This window comes from Lissotriton vulgaris, chromosome 3_1 (assembly GCF_964263255.1).
Source record: "Lissotriton vulgaris chromosome 3_1, aLisVul1.2, whole genome shotgun sequence".
NCBI classification, from domain to species: Eukaryota; Metazoa; Chordata; class Amphibia; order Caudata; family Salamandridae; genus Lissotriton; species Lissotriton vulgaris.
This window is the reverse complement of record NC_141689.1, coordinates 820,638,572-820,656,259: the sequence shown is the minus strand read 5'-3', so window position 1 is coordinate 820,656,259 and position 17,688 is coordinate 820,638,572. Positions and strand designations below refer to the sequence as shown.

General features: G+C 43.6%; 1 protein-coding gene across 1 annotated transcript in view; it reads right to left on the bottom strand.

Moving 5' to 3' along the window:
• The window catches only part of ROR2 (ROR family WNT receptor 2), a 319,672-nt gene that overhangs the window by 87,439 nt on the left and 214,545 nt on the right, over nt 1-17,688 (bottom strand). The gene's annotated exons all lie outside the window — the stretch shown is intronic.

The following is a 17,688-nucleotide window of genomic DNA, read 5'->3' as shown; positions in this document are numbered from 1 at the left end:
GTGGTGCTAGAAGGTGACCCCTTTTTGGTACTTCTGAACTCTGCACCACATACATCCCTGCACTCTATAGAACATTTTCATTAGGAGCCTTCAGTGGAAATTCGGAAGCATGTAAATCTCCGGAGTGTTACCCCAACCACTGACAGATCTTAAAAGACGTGGTTGATTCTGAGCACCAGCTGCTCTGAGTTACTAAACCAGATGGATCTCACGCTGCCTGAATTCGAGTAAACCATTTGGTGATTTTATGCGTCAGTTACACACTGTGTCCAGTTTTAATATGTCTTGATTGTGGTCGGTTTTAGGTGTTTGTTTTTGGAGAGACCTACTGTGTACAAAACAATTCATTCGGAGTGACCTTTCGGTCCGACCATCGCCTGTCATTTGTAGGTGTTGCGATTAGCCTCATATGTTTGATTTTTAGTCAGTGGATTTCTTTTCCTTCTTGTGTTTGTTTCTCCCTTGGAGCATAGATGGATATTGTTCAGTGTTTCAGATCGGATAATTTGTTTTCTGCCACTGCTTACTTTGGGAACTGAGGGGCATATTACCAAGCAATAGCGATAATTATCGCTATTGCTTGGTTAACGAGAAAAAATTATCGCCGAGCTGCGGCGATTTTTATCGCATATAAACCTTGGTATTACCAAGATTTATCGCAAATGCGATAAAAATCGGAAATAATGCATGAATATCGCTGAAAAGTCTGTGATATTCAGGCATTACAGAGCTAATGCTCTTAGCCATGTTATCCACCTACTTCAGGGGCAAGTGTTAGCTTTTGGAGATATTCACGGCTTAGCGCGAATATCCCCAAAAGTTGGTAATAAGTTGGTAATAGGAGATAGCGATGTTAGCAACTGTTTCCAGTCGCTAACATCTTGGCACGCCCACTTTGCATGACATTAGTGATAAATATCACTGGCATGCAAAGTGAGGCCCAAGATGGTCGCTATCTCCTACTAGCTGTTGCTAACTGGTGTTAGCGACAGCTAGGTAATAGGGAGATAATTTTATCTCCGCTTTCTTGGCTTTTAAAGCCAAAAAAGCGGAGATAAACCCCCTTGATAATATGCCCCTACATTTTTATGGTAATTTCCTTTCTGCACTGCATAAAAACAGATGTTTTTATTTTTTCTTCACTAGGTGCTTTATAAGTTTAAAATGTTTTCTCTCCATATCCGATGTGCCACCATTCTCCTCTTTTCCTTGCTTTTCCTTGCTTTTCGTCCTTCCCACTAGCTCATATGCCACCTTGCCTCTCCGCTCTCCCCTTTATTATTTTTCTTTTTAAAATACAAAACTTACATATATACAGCTGGGTTCTGCTGTCCTGCCCCTCTCTACTTTATTTACGTGCTCCCACGCTTAGTTTTTCAAATTTAATGTACCCCTCACTACTTTATTTACGTGCTCACACACTTACTTTTTGTAATTTAATTTTCCTTTAAATAACGGCATTCTATCTTGAAACGGAAAATTAAGCTGACAATGTAACCCCCCCCCCCCAAAAAAAAAAATTCCGTCAGTTCCTTACAAATTGTATATTCACCCCATAACCTTACCATGCAGGTGCACTCACTGGCAGCAGCCATTTTTTCTTTTTTCTATTATATATCTCATTTCAGATTGGCCTTCCTGCATGAGCTTGCACCATGACATGCCAGCACCCATCTTGGAATTGGCTTTACCCATTAAAACTGATCATTCGATGATGGCTGTTTGTTTGGTTGCATGTGATGTACCGCTGGCCATTTTCATGTAAAAAATGTTTTTATCTGTGCTTGCCAAACAAGCACTGACAAAGCAGATAGCAAAATGTAAAGCTCAGTCATATTTGTTTTTCCAGTGCTTGTTACCATTCTGCTGGAAAGCCACACTTTGTCTTCACGTCTGCTGTACTGATTCGGGGGCTTGCCATGGTTCTTGAATTTTAACCAGTCCCTGTGCTGCATTCCAGTATTAGCAGTGGGGGTTCTATATGCAGAATATGCTTTAACAAATTATTTTGATACATAAAGCTTTGCACAACGCTTCTTTCGTTTCTAAGTGATATGAATAAGGGATGTTTCTATTAACCAGTCTCAAGGTAATCAAGTTATAGACCTATAGAATGCTTAATCCACTTTGCAAGTGGGGTCTAACTCTTGACCTTTAGATTACTACATATGTTAGCAGAGAATGTTAACAGGCTGAGCACTGCAATAAGAAAACAAGCATTGGCATAGCCAATAGGTCTTGCTTTTGGGACCTTATAAGTATTTAGTTATGGAACACAATATCCGTGGTGCAACAACATCAACTGTTGCATGGCTAAACACTTATAAGGTCCCAAAAGCGAGACCTATTGGCTATGCCAATGCTTGTTAGTTTTGGAAGTGTCCACATGTGAGATTTTTTTTCAAAGAAAAAAAGAAAAACATCTTCAATATAAATGCGAAAACTGACAAAGGTAAGTGGGTCTTCAGCTAGATGTAAAAAAAACATTTTAACTTTTACTTTTTCAAACGTCACGTCCAGATGAAAATGACAGCACAATTGGGTAGAACACATTTGGGAATTAGTGACCCAGCAATAGATCTCATGTGCATATTCCAGCATTTTTCATTCCAAAAACGATAAATGGTCGTATTCATATTTACTTTGAGGATTTTGCAAATAGTATTTATCTGTGCTTTACTGTACAGGCGCATACAGTGAAAAGAAAAACGCATCTCTTTTACTCAGTCCTACATCACTAACATTATTCAACTATAAGCATGATCGAATATTTCTTTGTTTGATGATATCTGTAATGGTTTTGAGATCTGTTTTGACACCATTCACTGGAAGCCCACTTTATTGCTTGTAAGGACCAGAATAATATGCTGATCACTGCCCAATAAAAAGTGCACTACAGAGTCAAGGAACATGTGGCTACATTTTCTTTAATGTCATCAACGGTAAAGACTGGATAGTGTAAAATCCTGTGATGTCACTTAAGCCTAAGGTGATACAAGTCCATTTCCTGTGACGTTACAAGTCCACTTCCTGTGACGTAATCGGGGGTCAAATGACCTGTGATGTCTCTTCCCCTATCCTTGCATTTTGGTGAATTGACATGTGTGCTTGGAGTAAACTCATTTGTACACAAAACAGGTGGAAGTAGGAGCTTGTTGTCCACACCTTACGGCTAACACAGACATGCATATGCCTCATTGTTGACGGTCTACCACAGTCTTTACGGTTCCAAGTATTGTTATTGTAATCTCCACTACCAAATCTTCACCATCTTTTAATGCTGCCAGGCACTTAGAAGGAACACTGATTTGGATATTCTGTTCAGTCACTTCAATAGAAGAAGCACAAGCCCTTGCTCCTTCCCATCAAGATCAATTGGCAGTGGAACGCAGCCCTTGCAAAGGCTATATATAGATATACCATGGTCCTGTGTCATTTGGATCCACTACAGAAATATTCCACAGAGTCGGGGATCTATGTCCTTTCCAAACACACGCTTCTGTGCACACTGAGAGACAGTCGGTCAGCATGCAATGCACTATTTTTCTTTATTTTCTTTTATGCCTATTGATAACTCAGGTCACTTGTGAAAGCAATCCCAGACAGCCAGCAACAAGAAAAGAATAGACCACAAAGGATTAGCGAGCACATGGCTTCTAAATACAAACTATGGAATAAGAATGTTATCTTTGAAGCCAAGAAACTAGATAGCTCACTTGACAAGTGTAAGACAGTCTTGATGGGCACAAAATTACTGAAGGGCTTCAGATCCTATTTTTGCCCCGTGACTGCTGCGGGGCAAAAAGAGGTTATGAAAACGTTTTAAATTACTTTGTTTTTACAGATCATGTCACAAAGTTTTTAACCTAATGACCGAGTCGTCACTCAGGCGTATGTACGAAAGGACATGCTGCGCAACAATAGCAGCCATGTTCTCTGCCTCTGTCAGTGGCGTGCAGGGTGTACAATCCATTGCTGATTCAATTTCCTCTTTGTCAGACTTCGGCTGAGGCCGCCATTTCAATGTTTCTAAATCCGAGTAATTGCACGCATGCAGATCCAACAATTTCATGTTATTTTTAAGCCCACTTCAGATAGCCCACAATTGCACATGTGCTAAACAAAGTGGAATGGAAAACAGACTTCATTTCAACAATTACCCTACTCCAATCATTTGCCAATTAGGAATTGCTCAAGTTTTTCTGAAGGGAGCCCAGGCAGCGCACAATGGTCGAAAGAAAGTCACAGCACCAAGGCTTCTACGGCCCACTGGCTAATATGTAAAAAAAAAAGTGCCAGGGCTCTTGTCAGGAGGCAGCTTGCACCAGCCCATTTCTCCTGTTAGTGCCACCTAAAACAGAACCAACTACTGATAAATAAAGTGGGGAGAGGGTGTGGCGTAATGGTCAAAGCTGCCGACTTTGGAGCTCGGGAACTAGGTTTGAGTCTTGGTGTCGGCTCAACAGTCTGTGATTCTGGGCAAATCACTTAATCTCTCTCTAAATTAATGTGTCCTTAACTGGCGCCCATGGTTAAGTGCTGGTGATGAGCACTGGAAACCACCAGCTCAAATTAAGCCCTCTCGGGGCCATGATTCCACTCTTGCCTTAGTCTATAATGCAATAGAAGCTTTTGAAGCAATACTGTAATGGACTCTTTAACAAAGCTCTATTTAAAATAGAAACAAAGAAAGGTCGGTCAGTCTGTCTGCATGCCACCATGCTAGGCATGACTCCCACAGAAAAATAATGAGGCAAGAAGGCGTCTCTTCACCCAGTTACAGCAAACCATACTTTCATTGTAGCAAACCACACATGCTCATTGCAACTGCTTTACTCCAGTGGAAAAAATGTAAATACTGGCGGGGCCAACCATGAGTTTTTAAAACTCACGCTGATTTATAGGTCTGCTGGCGCTACGGAAGACGTGACAAAGAAGGAATATAAGTCCCCAATAAAACATATTTTATGCTCAGTGTGTTGAAATTGCACTTCTACATTATAGACTTTAAAATAAATTCTTACTATTATATTCTCTCTGGGACTTCGAGGTTTGGAAAGGAAGCTTACAACTATAAAGCATATTGCAAGGCCCACACAATTGTTCAGATGTTTAAGATCAGAAGCACTAGGCAGGTCCTACGGTTTTTCGGGATAATGGATTATATAACTTAAATAAATAGGCTAAACTTCACACACAGCTTGGAGTTAAGATTGGTGTGAATCAGAATATTTCCTACGTGTGGGAATAAGCCTTTTATCCAGAGGGCAATAAAATAGTCTTCTTTACTCAAAGCAAGTAACATAGAACTAACCAATGTACATATAAATAATGATAACATTAAACATTAACATAAGAAATTCTTAAGGTATCTGGGGTTGAAATGGGTATGACAACGTAAAAAACATGGTCCCGCATCAATGTTTGAAACAAGGTTCAGGTGCTAATGTGCACAAATTCCAAACTCATATATCCGACCGACTTATTACAAGAAGTGTCTATTACTAATGATGTCATTCAATTTCATTCGACCACAACTCAACCGCAAGATTTTCCCACTCGGGCACTCCCTTCCAACGCCCCTAAGGCAGACAGCAAATCTCTTTCAATTTCCTCTCCAAGTTCGTAAGCTGCTAAAATTGGCCCATGTGAAAGCGGCTTTGTTTTCTTTTTCATAATGTGCTTTTGGCAACTTAATTGTCAATGGCACAGCAAGCATAATTCTCCCGATGAGTAGCACTTTTCTTGACGTGACACTTCTAAATAGTTTCCTTCCAGTGGGATGATCCAGAAACCGTTGTAACAAGCATTGACAAAACCAATAACATGGCTTTTGTGCAGAAGAAAGCAGTTGTGTTTGAGTTTGTAAGGGGGGCTTTGAGAAGGAAGATGCAGGAGGTCATTCTCTGGAGAGGAATGGAAAGAATATGTGCCTTGTTGTCTAGAGGATAGAGGGAAACGCATAGTAAGCTGACACATTTTTTATTTATGTGTTGGTTTTTAAAATAGCCCAATTAATAGCTTCGTCATTTACAATACCAATAGTTGTAACTTTCGCAAGTGTGACACCTATAGCATTTGTAATGCAATATGTGTTGTATTTACATGACTTAGATGTATTGATATTACAAATAACAATGGCTTTTAATTTTTTTAAATAATTAATACTTAAATAAAAGTTATTGTAATTTATAATGGCAATAGCTAAAACTTTTGTAAATAACTTTTGTGAAGATTATGTTCAGTGTATTTTATTGTGACGAAAATCCAAGAACAGAAGTGAAATATTAACATCTTTTTGTGACATTTGTAATAAATCTTGAAACATTGAGAAAACATATTTGAACCAGTTGTTGAATGGTTGCATAGATTGATGCTGTGGTGATGCTGAGTGATGTTGTGGTGGCGACAAGTGATGCTGTGACGTTCAGTGATGCTGTGGTAGCGCATAGTGATGTTGTGGTGCCCTTGAGTGATGCTGTGGTCGTGCTGAGTGATGCTGTGGTGATGCGATAGATATATAGATAGAGTGAGTGCGATAGATAGATAGAGGGAGGGCGATAGATAGATAGAGTAAGGGTGATAGATAGATAGAGTGAGGACGATAGATGGAGTGAGGGTGAAAGATAGATAGATAGATAGATAGATAGATAGATAGATAGATAGATAGATAGATAGATAGATAGATAGATAGATAGATAGATAGATAGATAGATAGATAGATAGATAGATAGAAAGATAGATAGATAGAGTGAGGGTGACAGATAGATACATAGATAGAGTGAGTGAGGGCGATAGATAGATAGAGTGAGTGAGGGCGATAGATAGAGAGAGTGAGAGCGATAGATATATAGATAGATAGATAGACAGATAAACAGATAGATAGATCAGAGGTGTCACCCGGGTTGGTGTCACCCGGTGCGGGTAACTCATGGTGTCACCCCCTCATGACTTACCGCATGGACCTCCTCCGCTCCGAGTCCGCCAGTGGACACAGATGGCAAATAATGGGACCATACAATGTACATTTATCTAAGTTGTGTTTTTATAAGATCAAGTGACACCACTTCCTGGGAATATTGAGTGGCAAAGATCACATATTTCACTTGCTGTGAGGTCTTAATTTCAAGGGTGTTTGATATCACTTCAGCTGCCCCTGACACTTTGGTGAATGGTGTGTCACATCACAATTAAAACTTTAGTACCCCTTTGAAGTTGTTTGGAGAATAAACTCCAGCATCCAGACAATGCCAAGTCGTAAGGAAAAGAGATTCTTAGTTAAATTGTGAGAAAAAGGCACACCCATTTTCAGCACCAACTAGAACTCGATAATTCTAATATTGCCTGTTTTAGTGTATAAACGACACCACCTCCTTCCAGATCATTACGGACATTACTTCCAGTTCTGGATTTTTGAGTGATAGTTTTACATCTATTTAGCTAATTAGACTATCAACCTTGAAATCACTGATTTATTGATGGAAGTTTCAGGACTGGGGCCAGTGTCTGTAATGACCTACGCAAATTTACAGGAAGGGCGACTTTTGCTAGTGAGATAAAAACTTTGCACACTTATGAAAAACATGTTGGTCTCTTGAGGAGAAACAAACATATTAGGGTATTACAGGTTCTAGTGCAGCACTGTGTCATTGTATGTAGTTGTTTTACAAAAATATCTGGGGTAAAATGCCACAGGTTAAACATGATACATAGTCACTGTCAAGTAGAACAGGTCATTTTAACGAGTCCCTGACATGTAACCTGATAGTTGTGTTCGCCAAGCATGTATCTTCTACCACTAGGGGGCTCCATCTCTGAGCGTCGCTCACATTTGTCTCTGGGGAGATGAGGACCTGGGGAGGCAATGAGGTCATTTGCACCAACATTTATAACACATAAATTACACTGGTGCAGTTTAACAGAGCCTGCCAATTTGAAAAACGAAATTTGCACTAAAAAAGTGCAAAAACAACACTGTCAAGACCCCGTCGCCTCTGCAGCTTATTTACTGAGATACATAGGTGCCAAAATTGCACCAGTGCATTCTGATACAGAAATATAGCTATACAACTGCATGGGCATCTGTGCAATGTAAAAAAAATCCATAAATATAGGTGCAGCCAGTGCAACAGTGCGATTCATAAACACAAGGTTGGATTGGGATCCAAAATATTCCCGGGCACCCTCAATACGAGCTCACCACATTTCGGATTGCGCTGTTTCTCAAACGCTGCTTCAGTGTTTAAATGTTATTATTTTTTTTAAAGGAGGGGGGTTTCGATAAAAGAGGCATATTTTCTAAACTTCAAGGGGATAAAAAACAATGTACATGTTGCCAGGACTCTGTGCACTGATTAGTTCACCATGGTGATCCACGCCTGAATATATGTGCTGCCACTTCTGCTCAGGCCCCCTGCCTCTGCTCAATCTGCATCCATTAATGGACCGGCCCAGAGAGACTCTGGGTAGGACACCTGTACCGGTTGGTAAAACTAAGGGTGGTAATTGCCGCCCATCTGCCCCCAAAGGCCGCGCAGGCCCCCACTGGGCTGCTGGTGGCATCTGAACAGCACACACAAAGCCCGAATCGGCCCCCATGCTGCCCAAAAAAGCAGCCCACAGCTGCAACTCGGATACCGGCCCATCGCCCATTTTACTAATCCGGCGCTGCTTAACTGCGGGTGTAAATTTGCATGGGGCCACTTAATCTGGAAGTGTGTAGGTACAGAACCACTCCAGTTCGGTCTGTGCAATCCATGTAATCTGGAAATGTTGGTGTAAATGACACCAATGGATGCTTTCCATCCGACCCATCACACCTTGTCCACTACTGCATTCTTCCTGGTGCACTGGGGGAATCAAATATTTCCCAAAACAACTATGTGCCGGCTGAGCAGCAGCACGTTTTGTGAAACTGGGGAAAGCCTGCATTTAACAGGTGTGACAGAGGCCCCACGTGCTGCAGGCCCCTGGGAGCCCCCCTCCCCCCTCACTTACCCAAGTGCACACACAGGGCTGCACAGAACACAGCGAACAGGAGGGCCTTCATCTTCGTGTGGTGTTGGAAGCTTCCAGAAAGCACTGGAGGGGCGTCCGAGGGTGTATATATAGCATTGTTTCATGGAGCAGTGGAGGTCACAACACCGGCGGTCAGATGTCCTTCCGAGAATCGTGAAGTCGGTATTAATTCTTTATTGTAGTAGCACATACTCCCCTGCGCTGCCGTCGGTCTCGTCTCCTCCCTGGCGTGTGACCGCCACGACGCGGCAGAGCAGGAGAACACAGCGCGCGGGGGCTGTCCCAGGGCCGTCATTGGTAGCGCTAAAGATTGACGGCCCTGGGACCCATAAACTGCTGGGTACGGTGTGCATCAGCATCGCACCAGTGACCAGCATGATCACAAGCATCTGGTGCGTGCGTGCGTGGCGACATGCTGTCCTGCAGTGAGTGCACACACTCACTGCACTGACTGCAGTAGTAGCAGTATTTTCATTTTTTGTAAGCTGGTGCGCAACTGCGCACCGAGGTGACGTGCGCTTTCACGCACTAAAGCAGCACTGGCAGCAGAAGTGAGGGCTAGGCTGATCCGAGGCTCAGGCTGCACTGCAGAGCCAGCCAGCCAGCGTAACTAACCAGATTGGTGTCACCCCAGATGGGGTGACACCCGGTGCGGTCGGCACCCCCGCTCCCCCCTAGTGACGCCACTGAGATAGACAGATAGATAGAGTGAGGTGATAGATAGAGTGAGGGCGATAGAAAGATAGAGTGAGGGCGATAAATAGATAGAGTGAGGGCGATAGATAGAGTGAGGGCGATAGATAGATAGAGTGAGGGCGATAGATAGAGTCAGGACGATAGATAGAGTGAGGGTGATAGATAGATAGAGTGAGGGCGATAGATAGATAGAGTGAGGGCGATAGATAGAAAGATAGATAGATAGATAGATAGATAGATAGATAGATAGATAGATAGATAGATAGATAGATAGATAGATAGATAGATAGATAGATAGATAGATAGATAGAGATAGATAATGTGAGGTGATAGATAGATAGAGTGAGGGCGGTGAAAACCCGTGTGTATTCCCTGTGAAAACCTAAGAGTGCATCCACTGGGAAAACCATGTCTGCATCTACTGTGAAAACTAAGTGTACATCCACGGTGAAAACCAAGTGTGCATCCACTGTAAAAAAACTAATTAAAGCTATTGGCATTGTAAACGTCAATGCTTTGTATTTATGTTTTTAAAACGAAAAAATATAAAAGGCATTGTTATTTGTAATCGGAATAGCTCAAACTCGCATAAATGCGAAACCTATTGCATTTCAAATGCTTGTTTTAAATGGCATAAGTATACTATACACACACACACATCTACATATTCTGTCATGTAAAAATATATATATATGTGTGAACAAGGCAGCTGGAGACTGCCGAAACGCGTAGATGTAACTTTGTCAACTAATAAAACAGACTGAGTGTTTTTAAACCTACCTCGGAATGCCGGATGATTGTTTATACAAGCATTGGATAATCTTATATTTTATATAAAATTAATGTTTTGCTAATCTTTGATCAGACAATACGATTTATTATATGTATTTACACAGTTATAATTTTAAGATTTAAGTAGTAACATTTAAAAACTGCTTAACGTTTTGAGAAGTAGAGTGCTGTTAGTAGTATTCTTTCTATGTCCATGAGGGTGGTCATGTGATTCGCAGAAGGAGGTGGCACATGAAACAAACTTTAAAAAGAAGGGCTGACGCAGTGCTCATTGTGTGATCAAGAGCACTTGATGCTTGAAACGCGTCATCTAGAAAGGTTGGAAGAATAAAAACATTTCCTTGCCTGAAACCGTGGGGTCAGCCTCTTCATTTCGCCTGTGTGTAGGTTTGAAGACTGCTGTCTTGATATATATATGATGTGATAAAGGCTACCGTGCTTTAGCCGAAACGCGTCATGCTCGGGATCTGGGAGCATTAAAACTACCCTGAACTAATTTTCCTGCGTTGCTGTGGTCTGTACCTACGTGGTTGAATCGGTGTCTAGAGCCGATCTGTGGGACTGGTGAATGAATATATATATATATATATCTCTGTGTTTAAGTCCCGTGTTGAAAAGTACCATGCGTTGTGCTTACCTGTGGTAAATGTGCTGCGTTGTAATGGACGTGTGGTAAAGGTTACATTGTCAGTGGATAAAGGAGTCCCCGGCCCTTGCTGCACTTTACACAGGGATGTGGTAGGTCTCATCACTGTTGGGGAGGCCTGCACCCTGTACCAAACACTGGTAAATGCTGACGTGAGGGTTGAAGGTCTCTGTACATATATGCGTGCAAGCATTAGGGAATTTTGTTTGCTGGCTTGTGTTCTTCAAGTATATCTCAAAAACTGTTAGCGCATCGAGCTGTAAAACGCAGAGCAAAAGGTAAATTCAGTGCAAACACATTTCAGTACAACTGTTTTTTAAATGCCCAGGAAGGGTGAGAGGCAGGGGTGCTGGGCGTACGATTCTCTATTTAGGAAGTCACAATTAAAAAGACTGAAAACTGAACGAGGCTGTGGGATTCCGATATAATGGGAGACAAAGAATTAAACTGGCTGAAGAAATGAGAGAACAGATAAAAACAAGTCTTAAGCACATATTCCGTTGAGCACGTGTGTATGAAGATTTTTTGATATTTTAAATTGCTTTAACAGAACGGAAACGCACATGCTGTGAGAATGAAGTACGGGGTCGCGCGTCTATGAAGATTTACGGGGATAATTTGGCGCATGCAAGAATGAATGAATGAATGAATGAATGAATGAATGAAGCAGTACTTGTATAGCGCTATCTACCCGGAGGCCTCGTAGCGCTAGTGACAGAAATTCAGTTAGCAAGGGCTCAGGGCAGGTCAACAGAATGTAGTATACAAGTGTGTTTTTAAAGTTTTCCTAAAGGAGAGATGGTTTAAAGTTTCCCGCAGAGGCAGAGGGAGGGTGTTCCATAGCCTTGCCGCAGTGTGTGAGAAGGAGCGGCCACCCCATCGAGCCTTCTTGACTCTGATGGGAGTAGCCAACTGAGAGGAGCTGGACCGAAGAGAACGAGATGGAGCATAGGGAGTGACCAGGGACTGAAGAATTGCAGGGCCGGTGCGATGGAAGGCCTTGTGTAAAATACACATGGCCTTAAATTGTATTCTTCCAGCTATAGGAAGCCAGTGAAGTTCCCTCAAAGCATTCCTCGCTGACTGCCAACGGGGAAGGTTGTAGAGTAGACGGGCTGCACTGTTTTGGGCGACTTGGAGCCTGTGGATGGTATAGGCAGGAGCTCCCATATAGAGGACATTCCCGTAATCCAGGCGAGATAGTATAAGGGCCTGGATCAGGATCCTCCTTGCCTGAAATGGGAGCAGAGGGAGCACCCTCCGTAGCATCCTCATCAACCCAAAACAGGTAGCCGCAGTCTTCGTAGCTTGTACCGAAAAGTTCAGGTCGGTATCAAGCCAAATCCCTAGGCTTTTTATTTGAGGTTTGGGCGTGGGGGGTGGGCCTAAACATGGAGGCCAGGAGGATGCAAAACCCGAGGGAGAGGAATTGCCCAGCAAGATGACGTCTGTCTTCCCCCCGTTGAGTTTTAAACATGAGGATTGCATCCATCTGGAAACCGCCTCCAGACAGGAGCCTAAGGTGCTGGACGATCCCTCCTGGTGGTCTAAGGAGACCACCAGTTGGGTATCGTCTGCGTAGGTGACAATACGCACACCAAAGGGATGGACTATCCTGTCTAGGGGTTCCATGTAGACATTAAACAGAGTGGGGCTCAGGGAGGAGCCCTGAGGAACCCCACATCTGAGAGGGTGTTTAGGGGATGTCACCTCGCCCTCGAAGACCTGAAAGAAGCGGTCAGCCAGGAAGGATGTCAGCCATTCTAAGGCTGCGCCCGACACACCCATGTCCGCCAGGCGTTGTAAAAGCGTGACATGGTTGACTGTGTCGAACGCAGCACTTAGATCTAATAAGATAATGGCGACCTTTCCACCCTGGTCCAACACAGTTCTAGCTTCCTCCGTTACCGCTAGGAGAGCGGTTTCGGTTCCATGTCGAGGGCGGAACCCTGTTTGGGAGGCACGCAGGAGCCCATTTGATTCCAAATGGCTCATCAAGATGTTGTTCACGTGCCTCTCCAATAGTTTACTCAGCCAAGGGAGCAAAGAGATAGGGCGATAGTTCGCCAGGTTGTCCTGGTCCAGGTTGGGCTTCTTCAACAGAGCCCTCACCATTGCGCACTTCCATGACGGGGGTACGGATTTTGTGGTGATGGAGGTGTTGAGGACGTCCAGTATGACCGGGCGGATTATGTCCACTACCTTCAGAAGGGTCTGGGGGGATGCTGAGTCACTGGGTGAACCAGAGGTAATTTGAGAAATAAGTCTGTCCAGAGTAGGCATATCTAAAAGAGGAATGGTATTTAGCTGGCAAGGAGTAGCAGTGGACCGGAAAGTAGGGGAAGAGGGGTCCGGGGTGCTATCGACTTCTCCAAAAGAACAGTATATAGTCTGAATCTTTTGGGAGAAAAAGTTCGCCAGGTTGATACAGCGGTGAAGTCTGTGACCTGGTAGGGGTCATCATGGCATGGGATGTGAAGAGGTGATTTAAGAGGAGGCCGACAGTTCTTATGGATTTAGACGTTTTACAAATTTACAATTGCAAACAATGGGAGAGAGAAATTACGAGGAATCCTCACAGCACCCAGTAAAGAAAAAATTACCCTGAGCATATACTTACATATATTTAAAGCGCTTTCCTGAAGCGCTGTATAATATTATATTTGGACATTACGTCCCTGCAACCGCCTGCCCCCCTCTGCAATAATAACCTCCTTAAACTTTGCTCAATTGTGTCCGCACACAAAGATCAGGAATAAAGCTCTTTAAAAGCGCACTGCTTATGTAAGCGCTATAAGTAACTTATGTACATTTAATAGGAGCCCGTCAGTTCTAATGGATTTACACGTCTTACACATTTACAATTGCAAAAAATGGGAGAGAGAAAGTCATTTCGCAGAATCACAGGTTTGATGTCCTACGTCGAAGCCGGGAATAAGAACAGCTACCTGAGTCTGAAAGCTAGAACGCCCCACCCGCCCTGTTATGTGTGGCCTCTGCTTTAACAACCCGCACCCCATTGTGTCAGCGCTGGTGTTTCTGTGGTCCCAATGTGTGAGTTCATGCACAGTAAACACTGCATCATCTTTAGGTGGAATTTAGAATTTTGTAAAAAAAAATGTACGAGGAATCCTCACAGCACCCGGTAAAGAACAAGTAAGATTCGCGTGGGAAAGGTCACCTTGCAGGCGCGTTCTAACCCTCTAAACAATGCATTTTAAGTATGCTTGTAACTTGCTGGGGGAGAGGGCCAGAGACGCGGTGTCTATGACAGGAAAGTGATGCCTCCTTTAACAAAGAACGAGAAGGGACGTGTGAATGCCAGCAGGAAGGAAGGGGTTGGCAAAGCAGCTGCTGTGTCAAGGAGGGAGGCAAAAGGGAATGTATGTGCCATGAAACGGACGGAAAGCCGTTTTAAAACAAGAAACACGAAACTGGCATTACGCAGAGGGGGGCGGGGGAGAGCATTCCTTTGAAGTCTAAGCGTCGCGCTTCAAGAGCCTGGTGGGAGGGGGGGCGGGGGAGCGAGCGGGTGGGAGGGAAGGAGCGGATGGGGATGGGGTGTGAGTGAGGCCAAGCGCGCGCCTGGTGAAGGGTCACGGTTCAGTAGACAAAATGCATTGGGAGGAATCCGGCTTGGAATCCTCTTGGTCAAAGCGTTTGTTTCAAATACATTACTCTCGTCTATTCATCCCTGCAGGATAGAATAGTCGAGACCTAAAAAAGTAGCTCCAAAAGCGGGAGTAGTGGAAGGACATTGGGCAATAAAGTAGTACTTGGGCCATGCTCCAGAAGAGGTAAAAACACACGAAAGGAGGTGAAGTCAGTATGCAATGACCAAAGAAAAGCAAGTAAATGAGTGCCAATGAAGCCAACCAATAGTAAGCAATGGCTGGGCTCTAAGCCCCATGTAAGTAAACAAAATGGCTTGTAAGCGACAGCGCCTGTACTGTCTGAGGCAAGACTTAAAAATTAAAGGAAGCGGAATACATAAGTGAAGAAAGATGCAACACGTTTTGAAAACAAAAAGGCATGTGAATTGCACATCCATATTCTCTGAACTGCCTGTGATAATTATATCTCTGTAGCCATCTGGGGGAGAAATTGTGCTGCAAAACATAATGCTTTGCTCCAATAAGTTTTTAAAGATTTCTTAGAGGGGGTTATCCACCAGCACTCCTGTTGACAGCTCAGACTTGGAAGGCACAACTTGAAAGTAATTGAATATTTATTTCACTGTTGTCCTTTCAGAACCGCTGCATTTTTGGCAAATGTATATGGGCATTGTGCTGCAAAAAGCACTAGTGGGCCTGATTTTTACCCAGAAGAGAATGCCTTTGAAATCCGCTGAGAACGTTGGTAGTGTGCTTGCTTAGTGCATTGTGTGCTGATAAGTACGCCCCGTCATCACTTTCAAAGTTATTGGCCCTTAATGCATAAAGAGTTTGCGTGAACAATCGAGTCGAAGCATGTCACTTTGAGGTTAGACACTTATTTCAGCGCCATCAGCAAACATTTACCAAAATACAGCAGAAATTAAGTATATGCAAAGAACTATGGCACTGAAGTGCTTTAGCGTCATGTCTCCTTACTTTGAGGGGGTTTACATTGAAGTCTACAAAAATAGCGTCTTGGAAGTGCACATCAGAACCATTGCAGGACTGGACCGAGATTACACTTTTGAAACTCTAAAGACCTGATAAATCAGTACTGGGGAGTATGCCCGTAAATGGGCGCTCCCTGTTTACTTGAAAACACGACCACAAAAGTCCAATTTTAGCTGTGTCAAAAAAGCATGATACCATTGTTTGTGTCGTTAAATGTTTCCCCTAATGTGCCTACCCAATCTCTTAATCTCTCCGTGGTACCCCTTGCCCCTCCCTTCCCCTTCCTGGATGCCTGTGGAGGTGTGAAACAGGAGGAGGCCCCCCCTGGGGGAAGTTACACTTGCGCCCATCAATGGAAGACGGGCACAAAAATTATAAACATTTTCCACTACATACTTCTGAGGTAGCATTCTCGTTGCTGCAGTCAGACACGTCATTAACAATGAGCATTTTAGAGCATTCCTGGGAAACGCGGACCCCACAAAGGAAGCAGTAAATGCAGCGTGTGTGACTGGTCTGTGAAATGCATCCCTTCAAATAATGGCGGCATTGACTGAGTGAAAGGCTCGTACCGCAAATGACTGGTCTCCGTTTATGGGCTCGTTCCAATAAATCCAGGCAGGGCCCCTTGTGTTTACAAATATCTTGGATTTCCGTGACCTCCAGTAAACTTTTCTCCCTGACCTCGCGGCATAGCCACTCACACAGCACATCTGCACCGCTCTCATTGCGAATAATCAGTCCTTCATGGCGTCTTTAGAAAATGCTACCGAGACACTAGAGCGCCCAACCCCCTCGCGCCCCCCCCGCCCAGCAGGCTCTGATGCTGTCAGCCGAGCAGGCCGGGTGATGCATGAGATGGCCGCGCGGCAGGACGCAGGCCTCGTCAAGCACTGTACACGCAGCAGGAGCCCTGCTTTATCTAATCCCGAGGCCTCCGCGGGGAGGGCACCATTTGACGCCCCCCTCATACACCCGTGGAGACTGGCAGAAGCATAGCCAGATGCGCATTTACATGAAACGCAGCCTCCCGGGGGAATAATAACACCCCCTCTCTGTTTTGTGAGTGTTAAGGGGTTTCCTCACGCAGTAGAAATGTTTTCTTTTAATTAGGGAACATAAAGCACTCTTTCAGATGTGCCTATGTCCAGCAAACCCCTTGTCTCCTATGATAGCAATCCTCCTCCCTTCTGGAATTGAGTGTTTGCTTCTAAAGGAATGCTGCTAGTGTGATGCTCCCTGGGCATTCTGTATTACGCCTGACGTATCTGTGTTGCTGCAGTACTTATCATAGGCAGAGGTGGGCGAGCCAGCAAATTAAGAGGAAGAGTAGAGACAGAGCCAAGGTAAGGGTCTGCCTTCCATGGCTCCAAGAGACCGTGCACAAGCTGAGTCATGAAAATAGTTGGCCTGGTGTAAATAATGCAACAAACATCATGTTAAAATATGATACTTTCAATTTAGTACATCAGATTATATCACTACATTGAAGAGTAACTGGTCAAACCTAGAAACAAGCCTGCCCCCTGCCATGATGGCAACACCTTTAGCCAACACAGAGGCAAGTCAGTTGTCCGGTGCATTCTGTATGTGGCATAGATCTGTATTACAGATGGAGTAAAAATATAGTCTATTAAGTCACACACAAGAGGTTTTTGTACAGCACACATCCTAACCTAGTGTATTTGAAGGTGTTCTCATATGTGAGTACGAAGAAAAATGAGGCTTTGTGAAATACAATTTTTGTGTAAAATCACACAATTTGGTGAAGCAGGGAAGCTAGGATTGATATACAAATTTTTTTGTTTCACATTTTGCAATTCAGTCGCTCGATGGGAATCTCTATGTCTCCTTTTTAATATCTAAGAATCTCTATGTCTGTTTTTAATTCTTGGTGCATGAGGGTACAGCGTGGGTGGCGAGCAGAAG